We start from the raw sequence: 21,030 nt of genomic DNA on the forward strand, positions 1-21,030 counted from the left end.
GCTTTAGATTTAATATATTTAGTTTTCATATAGTTACAACTATGCACAACTAATGATAGTCACTCAATACAAGAGGAATCTTCCCTCAACCAATGAGAAACAATCAAACGACTTCCTAATACATTGGTCAGACTTCATGGGGCTGGATTTGGGGTCAATCATGAATTAGAACAGAGTTCTGCTCCTCTGCTCTCAAGGGGCATAAAGTTGGGGGGGGGGGTGCTAGTGGCTGTATATTAAACCGATTATCACACTAGTGATCAAAGAATCCCAGACTGAAGAAAAGAAACGCAACCATTTGAGTACATGGAATGGAGACTCCTGAAATATAGTAAAGACCAGAGAAGGCTTCTTCAGGGAAAAGCGTCCAGTCTGAGTCCTGGAATATGAGCACCGATAAGCTTGGTTATTAACTTCTCAAAGGAAGAACACAGCTTTAAAAACTTTATAATCTTCACACAGCAGATTACATGTTGTAGAAGAAAGGATCTTGAACTATAAGATGGATCAAAGAGAGAATATGGAATGGAAACTATGACCACAGCAAGGAGACTAGAATAAGTAGAGATCCCAAAAGGAAAGTAGAGAAAGAAGAAGAAAGGCCTAGAAGCGATCACTGTTGTGAATTTTCCAGAAGATTCAAAGAAGAAACACTCAGGGAAGGACACCAAAGGCAGATTCAAACACACCAACATCGATAACATGACCAGAATGTAAGCATGAAGCTGACGAGCCTGAGACAAAGATGACCCTTGGTCTTCGGCCCGCCCCGTGTGCCAGCCAGTGGGGCCTCCATGCGCAGAGAGCAGAGAACCAGGAGCTCAGGGCTCGGAGCTCCGTCTGCAACCTGTTCAATCTCCCGCCTGAAAGCCCATCGTGTGCGAAGCCTAGTGAGCAGTGAAACGTGCAAGGTCTGCAAAGGGAAGTGTGGGCTAGGCACACGTCGTTCTCACTGGAGTGCGTGTTAAATGAAGTCGTTGTAGGGGTACAGCTGCCGAGGAAGGGGACTGAGATAGCACCCCGACTTCTGGCACTACGTGCAATGACTGATAGACGTGAAGGACCGCCAGACCAGAACGAACCCAAGGGGAGATGTTCCACAAAAGCCAAAGCAAAGTGCTGAGAAGATATTCCCTGGTCTCCTGTATGGGCCGTGGCTAAGACGCCCTCCCCGCGACTTCCCGCGACGTGAAATCGCGTCAGTCTGACGCTCTCCTCCTAGCACTAATTCTCTTACCCTGTGTGAGCATCAGGGATCCTTCAGGAACAATGCAATGGCATGTCTTCACTTTCTTTCTCCCAGATCTTATTAATTAGAATTGTCAAAGCAGGGACCTGCCAACTCCTACTGGGAGGGAGCAGGTGGTAAATATTTCAGATGCAGGTTCCTTAGGTCTCGGACGTAACCACTCACCTCGGCTGCTGTGGTGTGAAAGCAGCCGGATGACTGTGGAGAGGGACCGTGTGCCAGTGAAACTGGCCAGGCAGCCTCGATGCAGAGACGCGCAGCAGGCAGGACAGGCCCGCTGCTTCCATTCCTTCACTGTGCACAACTACCATTCGCTTGCCCAGCGTCTCCTTTCATTTCCACATTTCTCTTAGGCCAGAGCAACGCCTTGATTTTAACCAAAATAAACTAGACAATTAGATGCAAACAATATGGTAGGAAAAAATAGATACAATTAGAAAAATAACTGCACGTTATATGGAAGGTAACTAGAGAATATAGTAGGCATTTTTTAATTGAATGTGCCTTCCGTGTGCCCAAAGAGAAATGACATAGAAAATCAGTGTGATAAGAGAAGAGAAGCTATAAAAGGATTCATGGTCCGTGTAATAAAACTAAAGTGTTACTCTTTCTGGAGGTATCAGGACATTCACATGGATACTTTTGAACAATTTTGTGCAGGAAGAATAATAATAAAGGAGATAGGAGGGTGCACACAACACACACACACACACACACACACACAGCTACAGATCGAAGTGATAGAGGCTTAACAAACCTTGTAGAACAATACCTTTAAAAAACACAAATAGATGGATATACTATTATTTTTAAATATATCTTCAAATATATATTAGAAAAGGCTAATATATTAATATATCCCATTTTGTCTCCCAGCTGCAATTAGAATAGTTACTGTTTTTTAAAATAAACTCACTTTCAGGAAGAACAGGCCTGCATGTCCCGATTCCTCCCACTGTACACAATTAATATCCTGCTAATTACATGATAAACAAGAGACTCGAAAGGCTGGAGAGAAGATACGCCAGACTGGCTGGGACCTCCGGACCCAAGGGCAGCAGGATGGGGAGCTCTCTGAGTTTTCTTTTTGCCTCAAAAGGCCCAGGCTTCTCTAGGCAAAGAGGCCAGACCTGGAAATGAGAAGAAGTGAGGCAAGTACAACAACACAAAATAAAGCCTCCTCAAACCCAGAGGACAGGAAAGGGCTGTCAGCAAGACAGAGAACTGGCACACAGGATCTGTTCTACTGCAGCCAAACAGCAGGGACGAATCTGCGGCTCCACGCACACCCTCGCCAGCAAGGTGGAGGGTCCCCCAAACCCCCAGACTGTACCAGGGCACCCGATGCTCCCCCTCCCCATGGGGTAAGAAGGCTGCTGCTCCCCAACTCTGCAGTTAGGGACCACATGGGCCTAACATCCACCCTGACCCAGGAGGCACCCCTCCTCACTGGCTTGAGTGGCATCAGAAGGGGCCTACTGCTCAGCATCAGAGGCCATCCAGGTGGTTTCCCTGCAGGCCCCTGGGGAGCATTCCATGGCACCACCCCTCCCAGCCAGCAGGGGTCAGCATTTAACATACACTGACTCACTGTCCACTGTCCAGATCAGTTATTGTTCTGCATTATGGATCTCTCCAGGCGATTTTAGCAAACACATTCTAAATATGATGTAGGCTACACATTCTATGTCGATCTGCCCTTTGCTACAGTGCCTGGGCGAAACAGGTTTCTTCACATGACCTTGGGTAAAAATTGTGTAGAAACAGACTTGATCCTGAATCTAAAATTGGAATTGGCTTAGTCATGTTATTTTCTATAGTAAGGGAGCAAGTGCTCTATCTGTCGATATTATATGTCATTCTTATTCTCACAGTATTACCTCTTGACCCTTAAAAGATAAAAAATGAGTGTTGCAAACTTTGAAGAAGTGACTAGTTAAATATTAGTTTTAGTAATAGTGTTTCAAACGCCTAAGTTGGGAACTTTATGGCTTTTGTTCACTTCAGAATGTACAGTGTCTGGGTGCTTGGTAAATAAACCTAAAAAAATGAGCAGTAACCCTGACTTAAAAAAGAAAAAGAAAGGAAGGAAGGGAAGAAAAGGAAAGAAGAGGAAGGAGGGGGAAGAATGAGTGGAAAGCCAAAACCTCCCTCTTAAGTCATCCTTCATTGTTTTTGCCTCCCTCATCATCAAAATATTTCAAGATAATTCTTTCCTACTCACAAAGGCATGAGCCTATAAGATTCTTCCTTCTTTATCACAATGGCCCCCAAATTATGACATCTTCAGGAATCAGTTTCCCAAACTCGACTCGGGGTCAGTATTGTTTTCCCACACTCTTGTGTTGGGCTGCCGAAAAATGCCTCCAGTCTCTGCTCTTTTTAAACAGGAATTCTCAGTAAAACTGTCAAAGCAGCTACTGATGACAGACTCGAGTTCCATGCAACGTGTAAACATAACCACACAATTAGCAGCCGCACAGCAGCTCCCGGCACCCACTTCAGGCTCATCTAATTGCGCCTAATCCCCCATCGCCCAGGCCTGTGCCTGATGGGAGATGTTGTTACAGCTCTATCAGCACGGACTGCGAGGGAGTCGGTTTCTTCTTCCTCGTGCCTTCACGGCATTTTCATCCTCTCCCTTTTAAAGAAGTGACATTTTGCTTTGTTCTGCTTTGATATTTGTCAAAATGATGCCCATTAGCCAAACTAGACAATAGCAGGAGCTAAGAGCAAATCTGAGAGCTCAGTGAATATCCCAGCGATGTCTTGATTTACCGGAGTCCGGTTATCCTCACCAGCAACTGCCTTTCTCTCTGGGCTTTCCAGAAATTATCAAACCATTTAAATAACAGAGTCTGAGGAAGAAATTATTTTATCTAAGTGTGGCTTATTATGAAGATCCAGTCATGTTATTCTACTTCTGTTCTTAAATTTTTAAAATTTTAATAGCTTTAATTACATTTTCTATTTTTTAATAAGTATATAATGAATTCTGGCAGAGGGTAAATGGACACATTGTGGTCTAAATTGGGGGTTAAAGAATTCAGGAAAATCACATGATTTAGGAAACTGGTTAGAATCCAAGTTCTAGATAGTAGTTTTTAATCTTATAATTATTTTTTTTTCAATTATTGCTTAAATATTTGCTGCTACTTTGGGGTATTTCAGCCATAAGAGTAATTCAGTAAATAATCCAAGGGTTGTAGGGAATTCCTTGCCACTCCATAGTGAGTATTAAAGGTGTGTAAACAAAACAAAAATATAATGAAACACAAATGACTATGTTGCTCGCTTTGTTATGCCAATAATTTAGAATATCGAGAGCTTTCAGAGGTACAATGGTAATATGCCTAAATATCCAAAATTCTTAAATTTTATTATGTAACAGATGGATTCCATTATTTTTTTAAATTGCAGATAAATTTGTTTTGTTTCTCCCCGTGGAGATTTTTGAGTATTTAATTAGAGGCCTCATTGCCCCATCATTAAATTCAAAGAAGCATATCTAATGCGAACACTTAAATGTAATGTCAGTCATTAGTCTTTAATGAAGAGAAACTTATTCTTCCTCTGAAGAGCAGCTGTAAAAATAGTATCTGTCACCTACAAAATTATACATTCCCTGGGTTATTAATGTGCACTTAATGACTCTGAGATGTGTCTTCGCAACAGATATTAATGCGCGTTTCTTTCTCTGTGGCTCCCTGGGTAAGCGAGGTTAATTGAAGTCGGAAAGCCTGGCGGACTCTTGCACCCGGGCCGTCCTGTCCTCATGTGGCAGCCCTGGCTGAGCAGGCAGGGGGCTCTCTGTTTCCATGCCACATCTTCTCCGGGTGGCCCAGCACCGGGTGGCAATTTTCATAATGCCTTCGTCGTAAAACCTGCGTTAGACAGATGAAATTCATCTGGAGCTCATCTTCCCAGGATCTCATCAACAAGAAGCCTGATTATAATGTCTGCCATTCCCTGACTGCGGAAAGGAACATGGAGCAAGTGACTCGCAGACATTAGCTGTCACCGCCATCACCAGCACCACCAGCGCCACGCACACTGTGGTCTCGGGTGGCGTGTTTAGATCTCTCACGTGCCAGGCTCTCACATTCGATGCCACTGACCGCTCAGACACATTCACACTCTAAATCTATTTTTATTTTTAGACACAAAAAGCTAATTGGCTCTGCCAACACTCAGCTAAACACCCAGACTTTTCTTCTGAAAGCTACCTCTTTATCTGTGCCCATCCACGTATCCTATGCTGGGCTTCGGGGAGCAGAGCGTCTGCATGTCCCATTGAACTTGTTGGATTTATCTAGGAGACTGCGTGTCCCATAGGTACAGTTTTGTTATATTTTCAAATAGATGACTACCTTGTGAAAACACTATTTATCATAAAGAACATTCAACATTAAGTGTCTCCTCAAAGTGCATCCAGCATGCGTTAATTACAGAAGCAGCTAAAATAGTTCATGGTAGACATATTTGCATACGTACCGGCTCCGTGGCAGAACTCCAGGAATGCCAAAATAGCGCTATTCTGCTTATTTATTCCTTCGACAGACATGTATTGAGTCTCTCCTGGCAGACAGTGCTGTGTGCTGAGGTGCAGGGTAGAGTCTGGCGCCGGTGCATATAAATACACACATCTCATAAGCATACTTATGGATCTTTCCTGTACTAGGAAAATGTTGTTCTTTATGCTCCTCATATTTTCGCCATGTTTCTTACAGCAGGAGTCTGGGCTGCAGTGGCGTCAGCGAGTGTGTACCCCCGGAGCCATGGCAGCGCTGGGCAGCGGGCAGGCTCTGTGTGTGATGTGACTTTAGGACCCACCTGCTCAGGCACATCGCCCAGGACTGTGCTGAGGGTGTCCGGACCCAACTGTGGCTCGGGGTTGACTGAAAGGAGAAGCAGCAAGGCCCTTCATTTGAAAACAATTCGGGGGTTTACATTTTTCCTAAAGCCATTTTTTAAAATGTGTTTGTTTATTTTAGAGAGAGAGGAAGGGAGAGGGAGAGAGAGCTAGAAACATCAATAATGAGAGAGAATCATGCACACTCCACACTGGGGATTGATCCCGAAACCTGGGGATGTGCCCCGACTGGGAACCGAACTGTGACCTCTTGGAGTAAAGGGAATAAAGAGGCAGCACAGTGTACAGCAGAGACGGTTCCCACTGCCTGGTGGGTGGACTCCCCTACAGACTTCCCAGCCTTGGACTGTTCCAGCCCTTCCACTCACCTTCTTACAGTAGCATGTAACTTTTCATCAGACACAGGTGTGTGACTCGGGGAGCAATGTCTGTTCTACATATGAAGCCACGTATGAAAGAAAATAACACAAACCTTGTGGGGTCCACCAGCACTCTGCTAAGACTGAAGTGACGTGTGGAGGAATCCTACAAGAAAATGATACAGGATGAAATGAGAAGGGGAAATATTCTCCCCAGCAAGTACTGAAAACTTATTTTATTTTAAAAATATATTTATATTGATTTTTAATGAGAGAGAAAGACAGAGAGAAACATCGATGTGAGAGCAAAACACCAATAGACTGCCGCCTGCACGCCCCCTAAAGGGATGGAGCCCGCAATCCAGGCATGTGCCCTGACTGGAAATCGAACCTGCAACCTCTCAGTGCACAGGATGATGCCCAACCAACTGAGCCACATGGGCCAGGGCGCAGCTTCTGGACTTTAAAAATGGCACTGAGTTTGCAATGCCCTTGGTAACCGACATCAGTGAGACTTGCAGCAATTCATTCATGTCAGAGATGGGACTTACTACTCAGGGCCCACCCACTGTGGTTCCTGACTCCCTGACTCACTGGACAAGTCTGTCAGTTACACGTAGGAGCTGGACCTCACTTTCTACTTAAAAACACAGCAAATCTTAACATTCAGAGGAAGGATCACCCATGTGAGCTGCCACCCTTCCTGTTAATTGAGAGCTACCTTGATCTCACTTAGATTCTTAGGTCAGATGGAAGTCAGGAACAGGGAAGGCAGGAAAAGAACAGAAACAGTTTCACACTGAACGAATGTCTAAGATACTGTGTCCTTGTGTGGGCCCAGCCCGAGCACTCTTGACAACCATTGTTTTCCCTTCACAGTCTGCTCAAGGTACATGCTCTGAGAAAGTTAATATTTGTTTCTGCTTAGAAAGAAAAAAAGCATCACAATAGGAACTTTCAGTTCATTGCAGACCATGGCTAGGCCTCAGGATGTGTTATTATTTATAATTAACTCATTTGTGTGCAGTGTAATTAAGTGTATGTCCTCACAGGAACCCTGCAAGGGCCATTTTGGGGCCAGCCTCATTATTGAAGTGAAAACAAGAGCAATCAGTTCATGCGCGCCCTGCTGAATAAACACACACTTGCTTGTAATTATCCCTAAACAGTTCCCCTTCCGCCCCGCAGTCACCCTGTGCATCAGGGATGTGGCCCAGGTGCTGAGCAGGGGCAGGTGCATGGCCGCTGTGATGACGCTTGCAATTTATCGGTCTGTGACCTCTGCGATGTGGTGGATGCAGCCAGGGACCTACATCCTCTTTATTAAGGGCATGTGGGCACCATCCTGTGTAAATCTCAAGCTTAGCAGTTCTTGAAAGTTAATAGTGTTCCCCATCCAGCTAACACAGCTTTGTTCGCCATAACCTTGCTGGCGGCCTTGTGTTCCCAGCCGTGGGTAACATGGGACGTGGGTGTGCTGAGTTGGTGTGAGTTTCATGGGTGTTACGCAGCACACAGCCATTCAAGACTCTTCAGTCCGCAGGCTGATGCTCTGTCCTCCGAACCAAACCAGTCAGGGCTAGAACATTCTTATTTTGAAGACATATTGAGAACAGTCTCCAAAGGGTGCACGAAGTTAATCCACGATCAGAAGGCTGAACTCTTTCTTCTTCATGTCCTCAGTGGAGTTAAGGTTTTTATAACGTCCCCCCAGCCCACTAGTTACCCTGTCAGCACTCAGCTGCTGGGAGCCGACTCAGGGCTGGAACAACTAACTGATATCCCTACCTTTGCGGAGGCATCTCCTGCTCTCAGTCCTATAGGCTCCTCCCACAGTCTGTTTGTTGAGGTGTTTATTCCATCCCCAGTGATTTCTTATTGCTAACGTCCCTGCAGAAACACCTACCAGCTGGTCTGTCCTATGACACTCCTGTCATTAGACTTTGTCCCCTGCACCGTCTATTTCCAACCTGGACTGCATATCTGTGTCCGTGGTTTGCAGAGGGCGCCTGCTGTCATTTCCTGGGCGTGCTCTAAGGTAAAGACCGCCTGATGGGCAGTGACATCCCGTGGCATCAATATTAATAGGAGGGCCATTAGTCAGCGTGGAGTGCACCGTCCACACGCTTTAAAGGCCATAAACGCTCATTCACTTTTGCATTAGAGGATGTATTCTTAGCATTTGGAATCGTTTTTGCTTAATTGGTATCAGCTCTTCGCCCATAAATAAGTGAATAAGTTGCTGCTCCCAGTGACACAGAGAAGCTGGCTTGTGGCGCCTTCTGAGACCTTGTCACTGATGGCTATGCTCACAGCCGTTCCGTTCCCGGGGAGGGTCCTCTCCCCTGCACGCCTGGCCCTGATGTCCATGCGCAGGCAGAGTGGTGACGGCTCACTAGACATCATTAGGATTTGCAAAAAGGGTCCTCAGGCCTGTAGCTATGGCCAAGCAGATATCTCGACCATTCACAAGTGAGTCTCGCTGCCGAGTTAACTCACGGCCAGGTGAATGCAGCAGCCAGCGGGGTGGTGAGGCAGCTTTGGAAGCTGAGCTGTTAGTCTCTGGAGCTTAAGCTCTCAGGTCTGGAGCTGGTGTAAGTAAGCAGCCTCGTGGGGTCTGACCTCCAAGGTGAGCCCAGGGCATGGGGTCTGACCCCCAAGGTAAACCCAGGGCATGGGGTCTGACCCCCAAGGTGAGCCCAGGGCATGGGGTCTGACCTCCACGGTGAGCCCAGGGCATGGGGTCTGACCCCCACGGTGAGCCCAGGGCATGGGGTCTGACCCCCACGGTGAGCCCAGGGCATGGGGTCTGACCACCAAGGTGAGCCCAGGGCATGGGGTCTGACCCCCAAGGTGAGCCCAGGGCATGGGGTCTGACCCCCAAGGTGAGCCCAGGGCATGGGGTCTGACCCCCAAGGTGAGCCCAGGGCATGGGGTCTGACCCCCAAGGTGAGCCCAGGGCATGGGGTCTGACCTCCAAGGTGAGCCCAGGGCATGGGGTCTGGACCCCCACAGTGAGCCCAGGGCATGGGGTCTGACCCCCAAGGTGAGCCCAGGGCATGGGGTCTGACCCCCAAGGTGAGCCCTGGGCATGCGGTCCGACCCCCAAGGTGAGCCCATGGCATGGGGTCTGACCCCCAAGGTGAGCCCAGGGCATGCGGTCTGACCTCCATGGTGAGCCCAGGGCATGGGGTCTGACCCCCAAGGTGAGCCCAGGGCATGTGGTCTGACCCCCAAGGTGAGCCCAGGGCATGGGGTCTGACCTCCACGGTGAGCCCAGGGCATGGGGTCTGACCTCCACGGTGAGCCTGGGCCTATTGCTCCATTGAGCACAGAAATGACCTCAGTGAGGCTCGTGCCCTCTCAGCTCTTCAGGCCTCGCCAGGAGAACACGGCTTCTGAAAGCCAACTTGCACTGGTGGCAAAGCCAGTCTCTTCCCTTTTTAAACTGTTTTTCCTGCTTCGGTGGGAAGACCGCAGGCTTTGGCACGGTCCCGGTAGTGTGCACTTGGTGTGCACCAGTGCCTCCGCGAGGTCTCCTGCCTCTCCCAGCCTGCCTTGAAGTTATGCCTGAGTCATGCATCTGGTGTCGCCAACAGACCCTGACGAGAAATGACATGTCTCCTGTCTCAGCTGAAACAGGACAGCGTTCCTCCCACTCCCTGCAGCGTCCCTAGGAGTCGCGTGTCTCAGACCCCATGACATGAGGTACAGAAGCTGCCAGAAGGGCATGGGAAGGAGGTTATGGGAAACACGGAATTAAGTGACGGGACATCCCAGCCTGACCTCATCTGAATAAGAATGTTTGATGGCCCGTGGGTTAAAGGTGGAGGCACCTGTCCCTCCTGCAGGGCTCTCCTGTCACCTCCCAGACAGGCCTCCTGGGAGCAGGCTCTGTTCTGTGTCGCCCTGAGCAGGTGCCCAGTGCCAGCCATCACCCGGGGCTCGGAGCAGTGATTGGAGGTGATGACATGTGTCTGATTAGGGAGGGCTCACTGCTACCTGTGGCTTTCAGGGAGGGTTGGACACAATGAAGTCCTCAGCTAGCCCGTAATGACAGGGGCGTGTGCATTTCTCACGCTGCTCACCAGGGCCCAGTGGGTGGAGGCAAGTCATAAAAGCTGCCCTGCCCTTTGGCAGGCTTCCAGGCAAACCACACCATGAGCTCAGACTCCAGCCTGGAAGACTCCATGTCAGCATTTGTCCTTCCATGAAAAAAGTCAAATGAAAGTCAAGGCAAGAGAGTGTTGCCATCACCCCCACCCCCTTTTACTTACTTATTTTAATATATTTTTAATTGATTTCAGAGAGGAAGGAGGAAGGAGAAAGAGAGAGAGAGAGAGAGAGAGAGAGAGAGAGAGAGAGAGAGAGAGTCCAATGATGAGAGAGGATCATTGATCAGCTGGCTGCCTCCTGCACACCCCACACTGGGGATTGAGCCCACAACCCGGGCATGTGCCTTGACTGGGAATCAAACCATGACCTCCTGGTTCATAGGTTGATGCTCAACCACTGAGCCACGTCAGCCAGGCACCCTCTCCCCCACTTTTAAATACATCTCCTAGATCTTATCACTTCCAATTGTCTGGAAGGAGGCTAACATTTCAATCAAATCCCACACTGCCTGGTTTCCTGAAATGCACATTGGAACCCACATTTGCATATTCAAGGAGGGGAGTTCAAGTCCCTCTCCTGGGATTTATGTTCTGATCCTGACATTTATTAGAATTTGGAAACCCCCATTTTTAATGACCAAAAATCATGCCTCACAGCTATCAAACACACACACTCACACTCACATACACACACATTTAAGGATCTCAACTCAGATGATTTCTGAACATGTCAGACTTTATTGCTGTAAGTAAATTCCCCCTCATGCAAACAGCGCATAACTTAGAGGCAATGTTAAATGCCGAGTAATAGTCTGAGGAGCTCAGAGAGTGTATCCTCATGCTTGTCAGGTTGTCGCCAGGGCCCACCTGCCCTCAGCTCCTGGAAGCCAGGTTTCTGTTTGCTGATTGCTCCACAGAAGACCAACAGATGGAGCAGAAAAATTCCAGAACCACAAACGGGGTGGAAAGGGCCTGGGCTTCTGGGCAGCGTCAGAGGAGGTGCCTCTGTGTGACCAGCAGGCTTTCTGAGAGAGCCTGGCTGTCCACTGATGAGGAGGTTTGGGTATTTCTCCTGAAATCTGCGGCTCATTTCAGGGTTTGCTTCTCTAGCTGTGATGAGAATGATCCATGGTTGGAATGTGAAAAGTATATGAAATGGGGTGGGGGGACGTGAGGATCATAACATGAATCCCAGGCAGGGCCGCCCCCAGCCGCAAGCAGCCTCAGGGGTGCCAGTCTCATTAATTACTTTGCTCTGAATACAGCCAGCCCACTGGCACCAGACCAAGATAAATGAGCCCAGGGTGGGTTTCACTGCTCCACACATGCGTGCCCTTCTGTGTCAATGTCCACAGAGCAGACATCTCAGTGAAGCACATTTGTATGTTGCTGACACCCTATTTTCCACCCGCGTTATTGTTTCTTGGACTTTATGGGAGAGCTTCCAGAGCAGGACTTTGAGGGGAAGCCTGAAGGCAGCCATGGTGGACGCTGTAGCCTGCAGGACCCAGGGCCCAGGCCATATCCTAAGCAAGGCCCTGGTCCAGGGCACGAATCAGGACGTAGGTCCAACCTGAGCTCCATCTTCTGGCCCCACACTTGGGGGTGCACCCCTGTGAACTAAGACACTTTCCCATTAGTCCCCCGCCCCGCCCAGCAGGGTCCAGTTGGGTCACCCAGAGGTGCCTCTTCTCACGCAAACTCCTGAGCTTGGCAGGGGCCTGGCTTCTTCAAAAGAAGAGAATGAAAGCTGCTCTTGTGATTCTGTCCACCTCTCAGTTTAACAACCCTGGTGCCGTCGGCGAGCTCAGGACACGACACGACACAAGCGGCAAGGCCTGCGCAAGTGAGGTCAAATTTGGTGGCAAAATTTCACATCCACTTGACAGTCTATAAATAACAGAGGGATGGTGACCCACACTGACCAGGGTGGGAATTGGGGTGTGGCCCGGAAGGCAGGGGAGGTGGTGGGAGGGGCAGAGTTGGGGTGCGGCGCTCTGCTCACACCCCCCCTTTCCACCTGCTAACTGCACAGACATACATGCCCTCTACGACCCGTTGCTTTATGGGTATCATTAGCAGGCGCGCCGACCTCAGAGCTGCCCTCTGCAGATGTGTGGTGTCCTCGCACATTTAGGTGACCCAGTCAGTGCTGATTATACCAGCGGCATCAGCCTCACAGCGCCACTGCAGGCCCCTGCCTGACATCGAGATGGGCTTGTTAGCCCTGTACACTCGCAGGCCTCCTCGTGTGTTACCTTAATCAGGGTAAATGGGCTTGGGATCTGGGAGTCGGCATCTTTGACACACTCATCACATGATTCTAATGCAACCTTGCAAATGGGAACTTCAGGGAGCCGTCAGCTCCGCCTCAGAGACACATCGTCAGAATCAACCCTTATTTTTAATGTTTTTAAATTTCTCAATTACAGTTGATGTACAATATTATATTAGCTCCAGGTGTACAAGTGGGTGATTAGGCATTTATATAATGTACGAAATGATCACCCGTAAGTCTAGTGCCCATCAGACACCACGCAGTTATTACAGTATGATTGGCTGTATCCCCTGTGCTCTACTTTCCATCCCGTGACTGTCTTTATAACAGCTGATTTCTACTTCTCAATCCCTTCACCATTTCTACCCAGTCCCAACTCCCCTCCCATCTGGCAGCCATCGGTTAGTTCTCTGTATCTACAAGTTTGTTTCTGTTTTATTTTTTGTTTGTTTTACTTTTTTATTCCATATGTAAGTGAAGTTACATGGTGCTTGTCTTTCTCTGTCTGACTTATTTCACTCAGCATAATATCCTCTAGGCCCATTCATGTAGTTGCAAATGGCAGGATATCATTCTTTTTTATGGCTGAGTAGTATTCCATTGTATAGATGTACCATAGCTTTTTTTTATCCACTCGTCTATTGATGGGCACTTGGGTTGCTTCTATGTCTTGGCAATTGTAAATGATGCTGCAATGATCGGGGGGGGGGGTGCATATGTCTTTTTGAATTCGTGTTTTGGATTCCTTCAGATAAGTATCTGGAAGTGGAATTGCCATGTCAGATGATAGTTCTATTTTTAATTTTTTTTTTGAGGAAACTCCATACTGTTTTCCACAGTGGCTGCCAGTCTGCATTCTCACCAATGGCAGACCACCCGGTGCTAACAGCAGCCCAGGAACATGGCACCCAGCCATCAATGCCAAAGAAGCTGCTGAGTCCCAGAGGACACAGGCGAAGTTCAAGTGCAGCTGTTAGGACTAGAATTGCTGCTATGGTTGATTCTTATTGACATTCATTCACATATTTTTTTAAATATATTTTATTGATTTTTTACAGAGAGGAAGGGAGAGGGATAGAGAGTTAGGAACATCGATGAGAGAGAAACATCGATCAGCTGCCTCCTGCACACTCCCTACTGGGGATGTGCCCGCAACCAAGGTACATGCCCTTGACCGGAATCGAACCTGGGACCCTGGAGTCTGCAGGCTGACGCTCTATCCACTGAGCCAAACCGGTTAGGGCAATTCACATATTTTATGTGTGAGAAATGGGGTAGAGCCTGAGGACAAATACAAGATTTGCACAGATTCCATCACTGTGATCTAATACCATGTGTGTGCTGTGGCTGACACCAAACTGAAATAAAGGCCTTCCACTCATGCCATAGTCTCTGGCCTCCATGGAAGATGAAGGGAGGATTCCCCAAAATATGGGTGAACTTGGAACAATTGAGGGGATGAGATGCAAAAAGTTGTGCAGGCAGAGAGAGGATGAGCGTGAGGAAGGGGCTGGCCCAGTGGCAGCAGCTGAGCCTTGGGCTGGGGAGGAGGTGGGGCTCGGGCGGAGGTGCTGCCAGGACTGCTGGGGCCATGTTGCGAGAAGATGGGTGAGGGGAAATGCCTGCACACTGGACGATCTGCAGCAACTTCCAGGCAGTTTTGAAGCCTCCGTTTAGCCACAGGCTGCCCATCAAAATGTTTGCAAGTGAAGAGAGCGAAAATCTGATGCAGATCAGAAGGAGCGATGCCTGTGGTCGATGTCAGGAATGTGCAGACCTGGAGAGAATTTTTATGCGTTTCTTTGACCCAAGCTAATGACAATTGCCAGGAAGGGAAATCTCAGTGGATGGGGACAATGCTCCAGAGAATGGTGGTTTTGCTGCTTATTTTAGAGTCAAAGGAGGAGGCATAAGGGACCGAGTGAAACTCACTGGTGGTGGATTAGGGAGGGGGGAGAAGGCAAAGGGGGAACTTCTGGGATTGGCTGAAGAATAAGGCTGACGGAGAGACTCCCTTTGTTCCCATGGGTGGGTGCAGGGCAGTTAGTAATGAACACCCACAGCACGTGGGGAAAGAGTGATTCTGTGGTCTGTGTTCTGGTGGGAGACTCTCGGAATCTGGAGGAAGCCGAGGGCACCTGCCAAGGTGGCGGCGTGTGCGTGGGTCTGACCACCCACCCCTGTGGCAGCGGCTCTGTGGAGGGCCCGGCCGTCTCTCTTTCCCTTCATGCTCATTTCCCTTTGCAGATTTCTAACCACACTACTGATTCTAAGGTGACATAATTTACAACCTAATATTTTAAATCCTGGGGTTTTCCCTGAAATGTTTCAAGTGAAACTATGGTCAAAGAACTTGAGGGCTTAATTGTAGTTATAGAACAGAATATAAATCACATGAGCCTGGAAAACAGGAAAAAGAAGACAGTGATAAAACTAATAAAAAGTAAAAGGTAGGTAAGAGGATTAAGTGCACCAATGTACTCCCATTTCACTGGGCAGGCCGTGGCCATTGTTAACTGCTCATACATCGGGAAGGAACCTGCAGCTGGATGCCCTGAGTGCAGGGAGCCCTGGGCTGGAGGGAGGGGAATTTTGCTTTTTGTTTTGTGATGTCCTGGTTACGTTTCAACCACGTGTTGCTTCTATAATAAAACAAACGGCATGTGTGCAGTGGTTCTATTTATTTAAAAGGAAAAGGAAGGAGGTTGGATCTGTCTTGAGCCTGAGGCTGTGGTCAGAGACTAGAAGGTGACCCTTGGGTGGTGGGTGCCATGGACGGGGTGGGGGAGGGAGCGCGGAGGGAGCCAGGGCCCGGGCTGGCGGAGTGCGGCAGCAGCACTGAGGGGAGGCTTGGATGGGGAAGGCCTTGTGCGGGCGGTGATGCCACTGGAGACTGATTGGAGGGATGTACAGGGTCGGGAGGAGACATTAGGTTGACTGTAGGTTTCAGGGCAGGTGGGCATGAGCCTGGTGGTATCGTTAGTGGGAATAAGAAATGCAGAAGGACTGTTCAATGACCAGGCTAGCGGTCTGGCTGAGGTGCTGACTGCCCCAGACACCCTATGCCCCACATCTCTGCCCCCACAAATAGGCCGGCCGGGTGATGCCCAGCGGGCTCTGGGGATGCATTGAAATGGTGACATCACAAAATCAAAACAGCGGGGGTTGGAGTCACAGCGGGACAGAGCTGACGGAAGTTCACCTGAGGCCAAGCAGAATGCTCGGGTTCAGCCACTGCCATCTGCAGGTTTATATGCGGTTCATGTAGAAATAAACCACCTTGTAGATTGCTTTGAGTTTTTAGTGACATGATGACACTCAGTCGTGCCACAACTCTGATGCACAGTGTGACTTCAGGAAGTGATGTCATGTAGTCCCTAGCTGTCATGGTGCACCTGACCTCACGGCGACCCTTGGAAATGATCTGAAGGAGAGATTGTCACCATCAGACTTGGTGAAAGATGCAGCCAAGGCTCTGAGAGTCTTGCCCATGAGCTGGCCTGCAAGGGAGCAGGATCTCAGGCCGCGACTTTGCTTCCAGAGCATGGCTCTCCCAGGACCCCGACAGCCCTCAGCTCTCCACCCGTCAGCACAGGCACAGAAAGTCACCTCTGGCCTGGCTTCCTTCGGCTTCCTCCCGCAGACAGTTTCACCGATACACCTGGGCGAGCTTAGCTGACCAACAATTGGAGCAAACAGAACACTTTATATAGGAAAAAGTGCTTTGTACTCCAGAGAGGCACCTAATTAATAAACTAATTAATATTCTTAGCTTGCACAAGGTCTTGTTTCAGCCACACTTGCCATCCAAAGCCTTAATAAAAATATTTTGTGTTGCGTGCCAAAGACTATCCCAAGGACTAGCCAATCTGTTTACTATCTACCCTTCTACACACACACACACACACACACACACACACACACACTCTCTCACACACATGCACATATGCACACGCACGCATGCAGGCACACAAGTATCCGAGAGCTCACTTGGATGCTCTGCCTTCCCTAGCATGTCTGGCTCAGAACAGTCAGTGGCTGTTTGCAAATGAAGAGCCCTTTAGCCATCGGGATGGATTGTGAGGAACGAGTGTCCGTAGGTGGACGGGCTCAGATGTGCTGAGGCTGCAGCCTGCCTTGCTCCAGCTGTTATTTTTGGTCCAGGAAACCCCAGCTGCAGAGTTGCAGATCCACTGGCCAGCACAGACTCATAGATTGAGGCTCTAACCCCTCATGTGGCATATTTGGAGGCGGGGCCCGTTGGGAGGTAAAGTTTAGATGAGGGCATGTGGGTGGGACTTCCATCCTGAGCTTAGTGTCCTTCTAAGAAGAAGAAGAGAAGCCAGAGTTGAGCCATCTCTCTGTCTCCCTCTCTCCCTCCTTCTCTTTCTCTCCCTCTCCCGCACTCTGTAAAGACTTAGAAGGTGGTCCTCTGCAAGCTAGGAAGAGAGCCCTCACCAGGGAACCAATAGACCTGCCCTTGATCTGGGATGTGTCAGCCTCCAGGCTGTGAGAGTAACCCCTGGTGCTCACCTCCATGGCACTGTGGGCATTTAGCTGCTAAGGCAGCCATAGGGAAGGAAGGCAGCTCCCAGACTTCAGTCTGTGTGCCATCCCCCTCAGGTTGCCATCTGACAGTATTTCCCCGTGACTTGAAACACCATGAGATTATAAACATAAATCAAAAGTAAATTATCTTCTATTTCAGTTTTTGTTTTTATTGCATTTTGTTTTTGATTTTTGAAATACTTTAAAGTTGGAACTATGAATGGTTTATGTGATAACTGAATAAAATGGGATATTTAATTAAGCAGAACCCCTTATTCCCCAAACACTAGGGGATTTACTTGTAATTCGGTTATATAAAGCCAACATATATCTCACTGCAGCCCTATGAGGTAGAAAAACATCTTAATATTGTTTGCTCCAGAATTCAAAACAATGGAGCAATAACTAGAGGAGTTCTATCTCTGTGTTCACAGGATTTTCAAGCTGCAATAAATATTTCAAATAGGTCTGTCTCTTTAAAATAAAGACTCCTTTATACAGTACATATTTTAAAGAAGCCTTATCTAAACAGAACATCCTAAACATAATGAAAACTTACATGTGAATAGTCCTATGCATTGCCTTATGTAATAGTGAACAATTTGCCTTATAAAGCAGACCAAGGATAACTTAAATGCTATGAGAACTTGTCACTCAACTTTTACATTCTCATCACCAGCTGCTTAATCATGTTAATTAAGTTTCAGTAAAGTCCCCCAAATTTCAAATTCCTCAGCCTCTATGTTTGACCACTAAATACCATTACACTGTATGTATGAGGAATGAACCACAGTTCATTCTCACAAATCCCTGCTCTTGGCCATTTGGATTATTTCCAGCTTTTTACCATAAAATGAAAAGATATAATTAATATTCTAATATACAAATCTTTGCTTATTTGTGTGAGCATATATTTCTCTTGGATAAATTCCTAGATGGAGAATTGCTGGGTCAAATTAAAATGTGGTGATATTGAAATTTATAAAGAAAACATTGGTTGGAAAATACATAACTTGATCTGTCATTACTGACCTCAACATAGCTCATGAATTCCCATTTCAATGGATTACTGAAAATAATTACACTCATTAATTCAAAGGGTATTGCTCATCTGTTATTTAAAACTCAGTCACTTTGGGGTAAGTGTTCAGTTAAACACAGGATTCTCCCACTTCTCCTCCTTCTCCTTTGCTGTGCTATCTCCAGTCCTTCATGTGAGGTAGAGGAGGGTCAGACCAGTTAAAGATGACAAGAAAATTGCCCCCGTCAGAGTAGTTCAGTGGTTGAGTTTGACCTATGGACCAGGAGGTCACAGTTCAATTCCCAGTCAGGGCACATGCCCAGGTTGTGGGCTCAATCCCCAGTGTGGGGCATGCAGGAGGCAGCCAATCAATGATTATCTCTCATCATTGATATTTTTATCTCTCCCTCTCCTTCCTTTGTGAAATCAATTCTATATAATAAAAGGCTAATGTGCAAATCGACTGAACAGCCCAACGACCGGCCATCAGTGGGCAGATGCTCATTGCAGGAGCACACATTGGCCATCAGTGGGCAGATGCTTAATGCAGGAGCACCACTCAGCCAGAAGCCGGGCTCAGGGCTGGCAAGCGCAGAAGCAGTAGTGGGGAGTGGGCCTAAGCCAGCAGGCGGACATCCCCCGAGGGGTCCTGGACTGTGAGAGGGTGCAGGCTGGGCTGAAGGACCACACACACACACACACACACACACACACACACACACACACCTCCAGTGCACAAATGTCATGCACCAGGCCTCTAGTAAAAATATATTTTTTTGAATGACAAGAAAGTCAATGGGGACAGGGGCACAGCAGACAATTCAAACAGGAATGCTTGTGAACTAAAGGGTCCAGAAAGGCCCTCGAGGAAACTTACGAAAATCTTGGGATGCCTCCAAATTAATTTTCAAAAATGACCCTCATTATAATCTTGCTGGGAGAGTGAACTGCGAAGCAGAGAACAGCATGCTGTCACCCATGGTGTCGCTGGACAGATGATGTGAGAACAAAAGAAATCAACACTTGACACAGCTTTTGTCCTAAAAATTTAAAGCAAAGTTGAAATTCGAATATAAATATCATACAATGAAATAAAATGTGTGCGTTCTCAAATACTTCAGTTGTAGTTTTCAGGATAAAGTCTCAATCACACTTGTTAGTTATGTGGTTTGGGTCACCACGCCTACAGCTTGTCTGCTCGGTCTGTCGGGAGCCGAGCGAGTGAGTCGTCACCACTAGTGCCTCTCCACTTTTCCTTCCGTTTCTAGCAGTTTTCTCTGGTGAAACTTTGAGCTCACGAGCCTACAATTTACATTTGTGATGTGTGTCTTGTGCAACATGAATGATAGGGCATGACGCTTGTGAGTTTAATTGTATTTTCTTCCATGTGTAACATATATGTTAGGGGAAAGAGAAACGGAGTAAGGGTGTCTTCCCTGCTCCCCTGGTTCTTGGACAGCCCGCCCAGCGGAGCTGCCCATCATTAGAGAAACACTATAGGACCTGCGAAGTAGGTCTGTGAGTCTGGGGGGGATTTCCATTCTGCTTGAACTCGTTTAGAGCCTCACTTTTCAGGACAATCGGCTTCTCACAGGCTAATTGAAGTACTAAGTACTAAGCCCTGTCATATTTTAATGTTTTCCTGGTGTGTGACAGTAAAGAGAAACAATCATCCTTTCTGAGAATGGAAAATGCAGTGGCCACAGGACTGTGGACTCAGTGTCCTAAGGATTAGTGTGTCCTCACCCCTGCGTTCTGCCTTGTCCCGCGGTCTCCAAATAAAACGTGGATCAGTAGAGCTTTCTCCTCTCTTCCTCTCCTGCACTAGCTTCTCATCCCCCAAATCGGACTCACCTGCTTCAGAGGCTCCAGCTACTCAATCAGTGCTGCTGCTTTCCCCTTCAGTGAACCAACTGCATAGAATCTTTACGTCTTCAGATGTTGGCTCCAATACCACGTCTTCTCAGGAGAAATACCAAAACGCTTTATTTGCTGTCCTTTCCCCAAGACTGTTTCCTTCTCAGATGATCTCTCCTTCTATGTAGACCTCCCCTCATACATGTAACACTATGTGAAGGAAGGAAGCATGATGATTAGAACACATGTGTATCCCTATGGACCCGAAAAGGAAAACATGCTGCTATCATAATTACAATGATACATAATCAGATTTTTCAAACTGGAAGAGAGATACCATTAGGTCCAATCCATTCACTTTGAAGTTGACACAACTGATCCTCGAAGGAGCGGGGATGTCCTTAATACCTCCCTTCACTGCGTCCTTGTGCAATCCCTGGCTTCACCGAGAAGGGAGAATATTCTGCTGTCATTTCCTTTATCCCTGCATCAGGATCGCTTCCCGGCTCTGTTCTCCGACCCAGAGAGGAGCCAGTTGTGTTTGGTGAAGACCCCTGGGCGCCCCTCTGAGGAGGCCTGGGAAAGAGGCTGCATGTGTATAAATCATGTGCTCTAATGGTGCACTCGATGCTAAGAAAATGCTCCTGCCATCAAACCATGCCCCCTGGACAGCACAGGTGGGATTTGTGGAGTCGCTATTTAAATATTTATGAAGCTATTTAGACATATT

Source organism: Myotis nattereri, assembly GCF_964212035.1.
Source record: "Myotis nattereri genome assembly, chromosome: 14".
Taxonomy (NCBI): Eukaryota; Metazoa; Chordata; class Mammalia; order Chiroptera; family Vespertilionidae; genus Myotis; species Myotis nattereri.